The sequence below is a fragment of the Anoplopoma fimbria genome, chromosome 24, assembly GCF_027596085.1.
Source record: "Anoplopoma fimbria isolate UVic2021 breed Golden Eagle Sablefish chromosome 24, Afim_UVic_2022, whole genome shotgun sequence".
Taxonomy (NCBI): domain Eukaryota; kingdom Metazoa; phylum Chordata; class Actinopteri; order Perciformes; family Anoplopomatidae; genus Anoplopoma; species Anoplopoma fimbria.
In genome coordinates, this window is record NC_072472.1 from 8,926,213 (window position 1) to 8,937,392 (window position 11,180).

The window sequence follows — 11,180 nt, forward strand, 5'->3', positions numbered from 1 at the left end:
ACTTATGTGTATTTTTTTCTTTCTTTTAGTGAAGACAGACGAGGTCCAACTTATTCTTCCCAGTGCAGTAATTCCAATGCCGGGCGCATGCGTATTCCCGACCACAACATCAAGAAGCAGCGCTGCTGCTGGTGATGGTAGTGGCAGATGTAGTACCCAGGAACGGAGGAGAAAAAATTTAAAGGAGAACCATGACTACAAGTTATTCAGTAACACATGGGGGTCTCCCTGGTTTCTGTACACACACACACACACACACACACACACACACACACACACACACACACACACACACACACACACACACACACACACACAGACACCGTGTGACATAGTCGTGACGGGAAAGTTGTCGGTGCAAATCCAGTGGGGGCGAGGATGAAAATGTGGGTGGAGTTGTCATTTTTTTCCCCCGTTCGCTCTGTATAGACACCAGTCAGCCAACTCATCTAGCTGTCCCTGAGCAAGGCACTTAACCCTGCTACTCTAGCTGCCCGGGGGGGCTCCCATCTGAAGTCTGGAGTGGACAGCTTTTAGTGTAAATGTGCTTAACTTAACACTAAAGCATCCAACGTTAGTGAATCAACTGGGATGCATATGTGAGACAGCAGTGAGACCAATACAGATCGTATGGTTCTTATTAAACTATACGTCTTATTAGATCTGCATTCCATTTGCATTTATTGCAGAATACTGATCTTGCTCACTGATGTGTGGTGATGACGTTACCATCCGTGCGTGGGTGTGAACTTGTACGTGAGGCAGATACAAGTAAGATAAACTGTTCGTGTGTCTTGCAGTTTTTATGAGTACTGTCAGGCGGGTCTCACGGGAAAGCTGGGGGAACAGATCAGAAAGAAAGAAAGAAAGAAAGAAAGAAAGAAAGAAAGAAAGAAAGAAAGAAAGAACAACCTCACTATTAGTTAATGACTCTGTCCATGGTGCTGGATTTGTGTGAATTCAGTTCCCCCCTCTCTTTCTCTCTCTCTCTGACTCTGACTCTGTCCATGGTGCTGAATCTACTCCCCTCTCTCTCTCTCACACACACTATCTCTTTCCCTGCACACAAATGAAGGGTTGCTTCATGTTGCTCACGCATCGATCATCTCCAAGCATTCAGGCCTCTGACGAAGAAAAACAAAAGCGTGGCTTTAATGCTCTGAGCTGCGCGGTGGCAGTGCAGTGCCTGCGGGGTTGGGAGCGTTGGGAGCGTTGGGATGCATGGAGCAGAGCAGAGCAGAGCAGAGCAGTATGCACTGAAGCCTACACTCGGCACATCTCTCGCAGCCAAGCGCACTTGTGGCTCCAAACACTGGTAAGAAGGATGTGCACCCACTGTGTAAACTCGGACACGAATCGTCATGGATATGCCGGGATCAGAGGCGGATGCTTGAAGAGTGAGCCCTGTGTAGAGAGGTTCTACAGCGGCTCTACTGCACGAGGAAGGAGAGGGAAGGAAGTGATCCTACCAGGAAGATGCACTGTCTTGTAAAAAAAAAAAAAAAAAAAAAAAAGCACGAGTATCAAGTAGAACGTGATGGCTGTCCATTGGAGGATTGGGCTCATAATGGGATTTTATTGATTTGTTCACGTACAAAAATCTAATTAAACTCGGCAACCCCGTTTGACCTGATGGGGGCGTTGTAAAAATGTGAAGAATTTTAATGCCAAATAAAACGCAGTTTGTTGGGTAATCAATATTTTCTTTGCAGCCCCATTGCACAAATTCGTAATATATCTTCAGGTTGGTTTTGGTATGAAATTGTTGAGAGCGAAAGATTAGTTTAGCTGCTGCATTCCTGGCTTTGAATTCACCTCTTAAGCCCCCACACATGTCAAAAAATCCAATTAAAATCAATGATGACATATTTACAGTATATGACACCTTATTACTTCGTTTTTTTGTTGTTGTTGCTTTGACAGAGAGGTATCAACAATAGCTGCGAGAGGACATTGTTAGGGATTAAAAATAATCATAATACTTTTCCTACAATAGCCTAATGCATTGCTATGGACTGATTTTAAAAGTGTTAACTCTCTTTGTAGCACAGTTTGTCTCTGGTACTTTGTTGTGGTTTTCTAGTCCGCTCTCTTTGATTTTAAAGTCGTTTTGTACCTTCAAATAGATACTCCTTCACAGATTATTTGGTTTTATAATAGGACGTTTCAACGCTAAGCAATACGTAGAGACAGGACACCATTTTTTTTTTTAGAGTGCATTCAGGATGTTGCTGTTAATGACTGTCTCTGGTTACCTTTTTGCGGGTAACAGTAAGAACGCTGATGTGTTCCTGAGGATGTGCCTTTGTCTGCTCAGGGGGAATCCAGTCAAATCAGCACCATGGATAGCACTCACTGCATTTGGTATGCCTGCTGCATATTTTCCCCATGGGCCAATACGTTTAGTATCAATTTTGTCATCAACTTAAAATTGCCTGCTGTTAGATTCAAACTCCCAGTGTTTGCTTTGCACATATTTTAGTGATGGTCATGAAAAGCAAGTCAATAAATAAAGTAATGTACAAGTTTGGTCGTCCGGTTATCCAGGGCAAGATGCCTATCCATCAAGGCTTTACATACTATCATGACCTCTTTCAGCATGCGTTTCATAGCTCACTAATATTCCTCAGAGGGCGAACAGATTGTTGGACCATAGAGTGCTCTGTCAATCAAAATATTGTGAGGATAGAAAAAGTTGTATTGCAACCCCACAATGTCAGTGGGCGGATGTTCACATCCCTTTGAAACTGGCACTGAGGCTGGCAAAGACATATTTTGACCTGCATCCGTTCTTAATGCCTGATTTACTGTATTGTTTAACATTCCCAAAAGGGCTCTAGCTCTCCTCTTTCTCTCTCTATCTATGCCGTTCTGCATCTTTGCACTTAGAGGGAATATAATGACTGCTTTTCTGAGCCCCTTGGTAAAACACCATGCACTTCCGCCGGTGCAATATTCAGGTTTTTGTGTGCTGATGAATAAAAAAAGGATGTCCACAATGCCTGAAATAGGCATTTGTGTTGTTTCATGTCAGCAAAAGGGTTTGTTTGCTGGAATCTCGGCAAGATGATGGAAAATGTCCATAAGTAGGCAGGGAGCTTGTAAACTCTCTTTGGCTCTATGTGTTTGTGTTTGTGTTTGTTTGTTGTGTTTGTTTGTGTGTGTGTGTGTGTGTGTGTGTGTGTGTGTGTGTGTGTGTGTGTGTGTGTGTGTGTGTGTGTGTGTGTGTGTGTGTGTGTGTGTGTGTGTGTGTGTGTGTGTAAGCGTGAGGACTCTGTGCCTGAGTACATAGATAACACATCTCAGTCCAGTGTCTGCCATGACATTGACTTTTGTTTTTGCAATAAATAGCCAACGTGATGAAAAAAAACAAATTTTGGCACACAATGTCACACAATCAGTGTTTAGTTGGGCATTGCATTGGATGTCTAAAGCTTCAGTTCTACACACTCGTATAGACATACAAACATAGGGGAACATTGTCATGGTGTACCTTTTATCTTTCCAGTGTCTCTACATTGTGACTCTGGAAAGACTTTTGTTTCTCCATTGTGAGCGATATAAATAAACAGACACACATACTACATGATGCTAATAACCTTCAAATTCAAATGAATGCTACAACGTAATGGGGGAGGGACTGGGGGTTGAGATGGTGTTCATCTATTTCTTTTCAAAAATATCCAATATCCATTTATTATGATGTGAATCCTTCCACGTTAAGTCACGTGGCTGTGTTTCCATCTCTACTCACCGCATGTCTCATTTATGAATGTTTCCTCAATTAAATGTTGCCAAAGCTTTTGTACAACCTCGCCAAATATTGGCAATCTAATAAAGCCAATGAAATTAGCTTTTATTTATTTACACATTTTAGGCGTTTCCAGAGGGAAGGTGAAAAGGGAGGAGGGTGGATTACTATGCAGTGCTTAATAAGCCTCTACAGCTTGTGGTCTTACTGTGGAGTTTGCACCTGGTCTTTTTCTCAGCAGGTAACACCTCCCTTGGAACGGCGGTCTGATATCCTTCCAGATCCACAGGGATGGAGCGGCAGAATGCCAAAGCACATGGCCAAAATATAGAAGCATCATTTCACCCACTTACTGTAATGCCTGTGTCTATGAAATGTCCATCAACAGTGTGGAGATACAATTACGATATAAATACATATACTACGTGTACAGGTGTGTGTGTGTGTGTGTGTGTGTGTGTATTTGGCTTAACGTAACTCATAAAGCTGCGTTTCAGTTTGGATGCCAGTTAAAAAAATGACCAACTAGCATACATTTCAATAGTGACCTTAATTAACATTTATAGTATAATCATACACAACGTGCCTACCAGAGATGAACATTGCACTCTGCCTTTCTCTGTACTTAAAACATCTTTCAGTGTTTATTTTAAGGTGTACCACAATAACAGCATTGACATTGCTGATTAGAGCTCCTTAACTCGGCAGGAAAGCTCTATTAGAGGCCAGTGGAAGGTACATTTAAATGATGGCCTTCTTATTATTGACAAGGTGTGTATTTAAATCTATGATATACAAAAGTTATTCAGAAATAAAAAAAATATATAAAAAATGACAACCACTAAAGTGTGGTGTAATTATAGCTGTCTTGGAAATGATTTATTTTATTTATTAATTAACTTTTTTCTCAAGGCTTTTTTTTCTTAGAAAGGCAATACAACTATCCAAATACTTACAGTCATGCAGAGGTGGAGGAAATATACAGATCCTTTGTGTCAGTAACAGCTGCACTTCTACGATGTAAAAATACTCTCAATACTCATTACAAATGAAGCCTTGTATTAAAAAAATCATACTCAACTAACAGTCAGTAAGTACAAAAACAATGCATTGTGCAAAGTGCCCTCTGTCAGTCTTAAATTATTATAACAAACTTTATTGAATATTGATGCAAAACTGTGTAAGCAGCCAATTTAACAACTGGTGTTGGATGGTTTAATCTACATAGCAATGCGTTGTATTTTATATGAACTCAGATGTGGTAGAATTTATATCCGCACAATTAAATCTAAGCTCGTTTTCTCTAGATTAAAGTGTGCAGATATATGTATTCTACCAGTTTAAGCTTTTTGATACTTCCAGCACCTTATTTAAGATAAAGCCAATACAATTGTAAATACAAGAACAACAACAACACTAAACGAAATAAAAATGCTGCCTCACAACAAGCTGCCAACTCCTTCTCCCCTCCCCTTACCCCAGTGAATGGCAATCCACCTTCTCATCCTGACAATGCTAAAAGAAAATTATAATGGGACAACATAAAAAGGTTGGTCAGATAATCAGAACGGTTGTAAACAAATATCGAAATCTCTTTATTTGTAAGTAAGAAAAAAATGATGTACAATAAATGTGTCATCATTGCACAGGAAAACAGGGAGTGTCTATCAATTATCTTTGGCTATCCTGTCAGGTAGTTGACAACCTGTTTGATTGTTGCCCCGTTTTTAACTATTTTATTTTTTATTGTGTTCTGGGATCTGACCAATTACTTTGGACAGTTGTTATAATAACCTAGAGAACCAATGGGTAAAGCATGAAAAATAAAACCCAACCCAAGTAAAGCCCCTGAAAACTTGCTTCAGAAACATACAAATTTCCGTATTTCTGTAAAATATATTTATTTAATTTTTTGATGATTTAACAGTAAGTAAATAATGTGCTTCATAAGGACTGTGTGGGTGTGATCTGATCAGGTTTGATAGACTCACTGAATAATCACATACCAAACTAAGGCATTTCCCCTTGCATCCAGGCTGAGGGACACTTTCAAGGGCAATAATGTTCATAATTTTGTCACCATACGTCGTAGCTCCATAGTTGCACTCCATCCACCACCATTCACCTTTACTGGAGGCAAATTAGCCCATCAACAAAGCCTCAAAATGGCCCTGGATTTGTCCTGGACTGCAGGGTTTCCATGCAAGCCCTCGCACCACCAGAGGGCTGCTGTTGGCCAGGATCTCCACCTGTCCCTGGCATAATGGCATAGTGGTGGTTTCGACCTCTGAAGTGTAGATAAGCAGGACAAACGAAGTCCATCAGCCAAGCTTTATGCCTCATTACACTCCCTCTACCAGAAGAGGCGCCACCTGCTACCTCCTCAAGGTTGCAGTGTCCTTCGCTACCTACTTACCACCAAAACAGCAGACAGTTGGCTAATTCCTTGCCTACCTTCACATTCCCTCTCTCGCTCTCGCTCTCTTTCACTCTCTCTCTCTCTGTCTTCCACTCTACCACTGACAGACGTTGGTTATCACTGCCAGAACTGCTGACAGGAGTCCAGAGTGAGTGTCAGATTTAGCCACAGTTTGAACGGGTGGAAAGATGTGGGGAGTGGTGGAAGGACCGAACGATAGGAAGATTATTTTGAAGGCCTCTGCCAAAAAGCCCCCCTTTTTGGTGACCAAAGTGATGATTTGGTGGATGACACAGGATGGTAAAACAGCAGTTGGCCACAAGTTTTTCCATTTCACCCTACCACCTGCAGATAACAAAGATCAAGGGCTACTGTGACACTGTGAGAAAGATGCTTGATGCTATTCAAAGTTGCACTTTCATCATGCTATGTGGTTAGTACACAACTGAGACCTATTCTGAAACTATTTACTGGTCATGAAAACTATTTTCTAAAAGTGTTTTATTTTTCGTCTTCAGGTTGAAACCCAAAAAGCAGTCCAACGGTGCATTATCAAGTGATTATAATTATGGAATAAAAAGTTTCGATTGATATTTTTGTACTTAAAGGTTAACCAACACCCACATGCTTTCAAGTAATAGCCAGCTGTCTGACCGGGTCAAGTTTAATCGGATCAACTCAGTTTGAAGACACAGCTCCGCGGAGTTGGCAAATTACCACCTCTGCAGGCTCACTGACTTTAACTTGACATTGATTATTTTTCCATAACTACAAGTGGTAACCATAGAGACTGAATACTAAATCTCTATGCTTACATCTGTTGAGGGATGAATATCATATGCATGGTTTAAATTTAGCTTCACCGACAGGCTTTGTGTGTTTTTTATAATGAAAGAAGTGTTGAAAGGGCATAACACTTAAATCGAAGGATGTATGCACATCATGGTTGATGTGTATGTGTGTCTGAGTGAACCTTTTGTTACTCTCATTTGCTTTTTTGTTGAATTTCAGACATCAGAGTCTGGATTTTAAGTAGTTATCATTGACATTCAAGGGGGCTTTGTTTAGTAACTATAATGAGGGTTGAATTACAGTTGCAGAGGTTTTAATATTGACGCAATTTACGAGACATGTGACTTGTCATAAAGAGATGAAGTCATAAATACGTTTCTTTATTTGACATGAATCATTTGTTGTTTGTGAGGGATGGCCTTTTTTCGGGGAAAATCCTTGCTGCTCGGTATAAACTTAATGATTTGGGAACCACAACAGTGTTTCAGAAACAGAAAAAAAGTGTAAACAAGCGTGTCATCCCCGATTCAAATGAAAAAGTATGGTAATGCACAAAAACATGCTTGTAATTCATACACACATTTTACACATATATAAATAATACATGCATGCTTTCTTAACCTGTACAAACATAAATTAAATTAAATGTTTGCACACAGTTGGCTACAAATAGAAGTATTAGTAAGACATGCCTCAACATTTATTTATTTATATATATATATATATATATGTTCAACTTGTTTTGACTTTGTTTTTTTCACTGGGGTCTGTTGGACGAGTTTTGAACTGCTGAAGTTTTCCCTGCCTTTTCTTTTTCTTCCTCTTTTTTTGTTGGTAGCTTACAGATCAGTAAGAAAATAAAGATAAAGTTTCTGTGACAATTTGACTTGCAGTTTAAATTGATCGGTTACCAACTAAATTATATATATGTATACATTATATGTATGTTAAGTGTATATGTCACCATTTCTTTATCTCTGTGATTTGCAGAAAAGATCAATAATTATAGCACTTACTTTTGAATAAGAACTACAAACCTTGAAGTTTATTGAATTGACTTTCTGTGTGTTTTACTGCCTCTATTCCCTCTCTCTATACTGGAGGTCGTTGGCAGTTGTCCAGAGCATTTCACTGGGAAGCTTTTGGCTGCAGTCAGGGAAAAGGTCAACCAAGGCAGTGAGGACAACTGTTTTCTCAAAAATCAACATTTATTTTATCTTACTATGATATGGTTTGGTTCCCATGGAAACTGCACTGGAATTATTTTCCTTCTTCCAACCGTCAAATCCACTGGAGGTGGTGCAGCACATCATGTCTGAGGAGCAGAGATTTTTAAAGAACGCTGTTGTCGTGGGTGTGTGGCCATGGGGGAGAGAAAAAGCCTCTACCCAGGCTGAGTCCCAAAGTTTTCAAACCACTGAGTTTAAAGTAGGTCTGAGTTCGCTGACGAAGAGATACTTTGTGCTGCATGTTCATCCAACCACTAACCCAGGCACAGCACGCCGTGCCCAATGCAGAACCTCTAACATATACATTTAAAAAAAAAAAAACCTGTGCAATACATTACACTGTGCAATAATAGTTTTTTCTGTCTGTAAATATAATATTTCAGTTATTGTTGATTTTCTACTGTTTTTTATTGCTTATTTATAATACTTGTTTTTTTTTCCGTTTTTTTTTTTTTATCTTGTCTTTCTTCTACTATGTCTCTTGTGTGCACTTTACTCTATGCTGCTGTAAGCCTGCAAATTTCCCCGCTGCGGGACTAATAAAGGATTATCTTATCTTATCTTATCTTATCTTATCTTATCTTATCTTAATTGGGAATCTTCATCACCAACATCGTTTTTTTAGCTAATATCTCCCAACTTTCTACCCCTACCTTACCTTCCCCCACTAAAAACATCCTTACATATGACTCTAAATTCAGCCTTTTTGACTACTTCTTACTGACTGAACCTCAACTCACACAGTAACCTTAAGTTAATTCTAAGTTTACCTAATCCCCTTCTAGTCACTTTTTAGAAGCAATGCCCCCGAAATTCCTCACCTTTTTATTCTTGTAAAGACATTCAGTTGTTAATAGCCTAGAAATACACACACAAACACGCGCACACATATTCCACCACACATGCTGAGCTTCTCCTACTGTAAGTGGTTACCATAGAGACCACATGGTGAGGCTCATGAAGTACAGTGGGTCCATCTCACGTGGGAGCTATCGTGTATTTATAGAAGCACTGTGGTGTGGCCAGGAATGAGTTTAGACAATGCACTTTTTTTGGGCAATAACGAGCAATGAAGTGCTGTAGCGGGTAAGAAGTACTGTGAGCCACATTTTGCTTGTACGTTAGCAGTGACTTTGAATTATCATTGTGTCTAGTACTTCAGTGTTCTATTAATAAATTGGATGTTGAAACTGTCCGTGTTGCTGGAAGTGCAGTGTGGCATTCAAAATATTCAGATATTGAGCAAAAGAGAGTTTTCTTTCTTCTGTTTCTTTCTTTCTTTCTTTCTTTCTTTGTCATCCGTTTCTGCAGCTCTTTTTTTACTCTTCCTCACAGCATGCCTTTGTGTATGTCAGTCTCTGTCTTTCCACAGAAAAATTAGAATAACTAGCTGAGCACTGAGCAAAAAGCTTAACAAAAAAAAAAACCTTTCTAGCAGTGTCATCTAAGAGCTCCTATTCCGTCAAAAGGTCAGCGAGTTTTGAAAAGTTTCTTGTAATAATCTGCTAGCTCTGCACCAAGCTGCCTGTTATGGGGAATCAAATACAGAGTACATATCATGACATGTTTAATTAAATCCTATTTTGTTAAATAATGAACTAATTAACAAACTCCGACTGAAGGCGTTTTTCTTCTTCTTCAAAACACGTTGGATTTCGAAGTATGTCCCCTTATCTTCCCAAAGTAATTGCACTTCCTAAACTGACATAATTGAATTGCTACCCACCGTGGCATATGAGGTGTATTGTTCTCAAGGAACGAAGCATACGTAATTACAATCCATCATAATCACTGCGCCTTTTTCATCTCAATTCAGACTTAAGTCTAATGAATGGTTCCGTCATTATATTTTGTGGAAATATTGTCTATAAGATATAATGGCCTCCTATTATTTAACAATGTCCCTATGTCACAGGCTTTAAAAAAGTAATGACCAATTACAGAGAGGCGTGAATTCGGCCAAATGGAATAGAGAATGAGATGTCAGAAGACGTTGGCTATAGCAGGATAATCAATACGACTGGTGAAAGGATTCACCTGAGCTGACTATTATCTCTATTGACTTTCACTTAGTAGGATTATTATCTGTTTTATATAATCATGTCCATTTGCACAGCTCCCAATGTATCCAGTCTAACCATCTGCTTCTCTGCTCTCTGGAGCACTTATGTTTGGCTGGTTGCCTGACAGAGCATTTGCTTCAAGACATGGTATCCAGGAAGACAGTGATCCTGTCAGGAAGACGGGCATCACATTTTAATAGCTGTCTATAAATCAAGCAGTCCTCCAGCCTTTCAGGAGATGCATCGAGCTACTTGGTACACAATTCTATAGATGGGCCATTTATTCAGCCAGCCAGTCTGGAATAGAGTCACTATGACAGGAAAAAAACATGACACAGATATAGGCAAGAACACACTTGTGAGGGCACATGGAGAATCCTGATTTCAGCCATAGACATCATCTAGATTCTAATCAATATTGTTTCATCAAGTATGAATTCAGTGATGGATTGTGCTAATTTTGTGGGAATACTGGATAAACTTTGGTACATTCCTAAAAAGCAGAGATTAATCATGACTGCATGGATGTGCCCAGTGCATGATACGTGCCAGCCATAGACGTGTATTAAAGAGTAATGGCTCTTGTCTGTGTCATGTGAGTGTGTACGCTAAACCCACGGGTCTGTGGTTGCTTGTGATGTGAGAAGCCATTGCATAGCATGCTATGTAAGCACATTCCCCAGCAATTGGGGAGAGAATAAGTTCAGTCTTGACCTGGCTCATCCACAAGCTCGTCCAGTGCCAGCAAAGTGAATCAGGTCAGGAATCCTTTCATGGTCAGTGACCCCATGGTTGATAAGATCAAGTTGATCACAGCATTAGGGTCAGATTACTTTGTCTACCAGCAAGCCAACGGAGAAACTGAAACATGAACTTGTTCACAAATTACATAAGATTAATTCTCAATGGCCACAACAACTGCCACT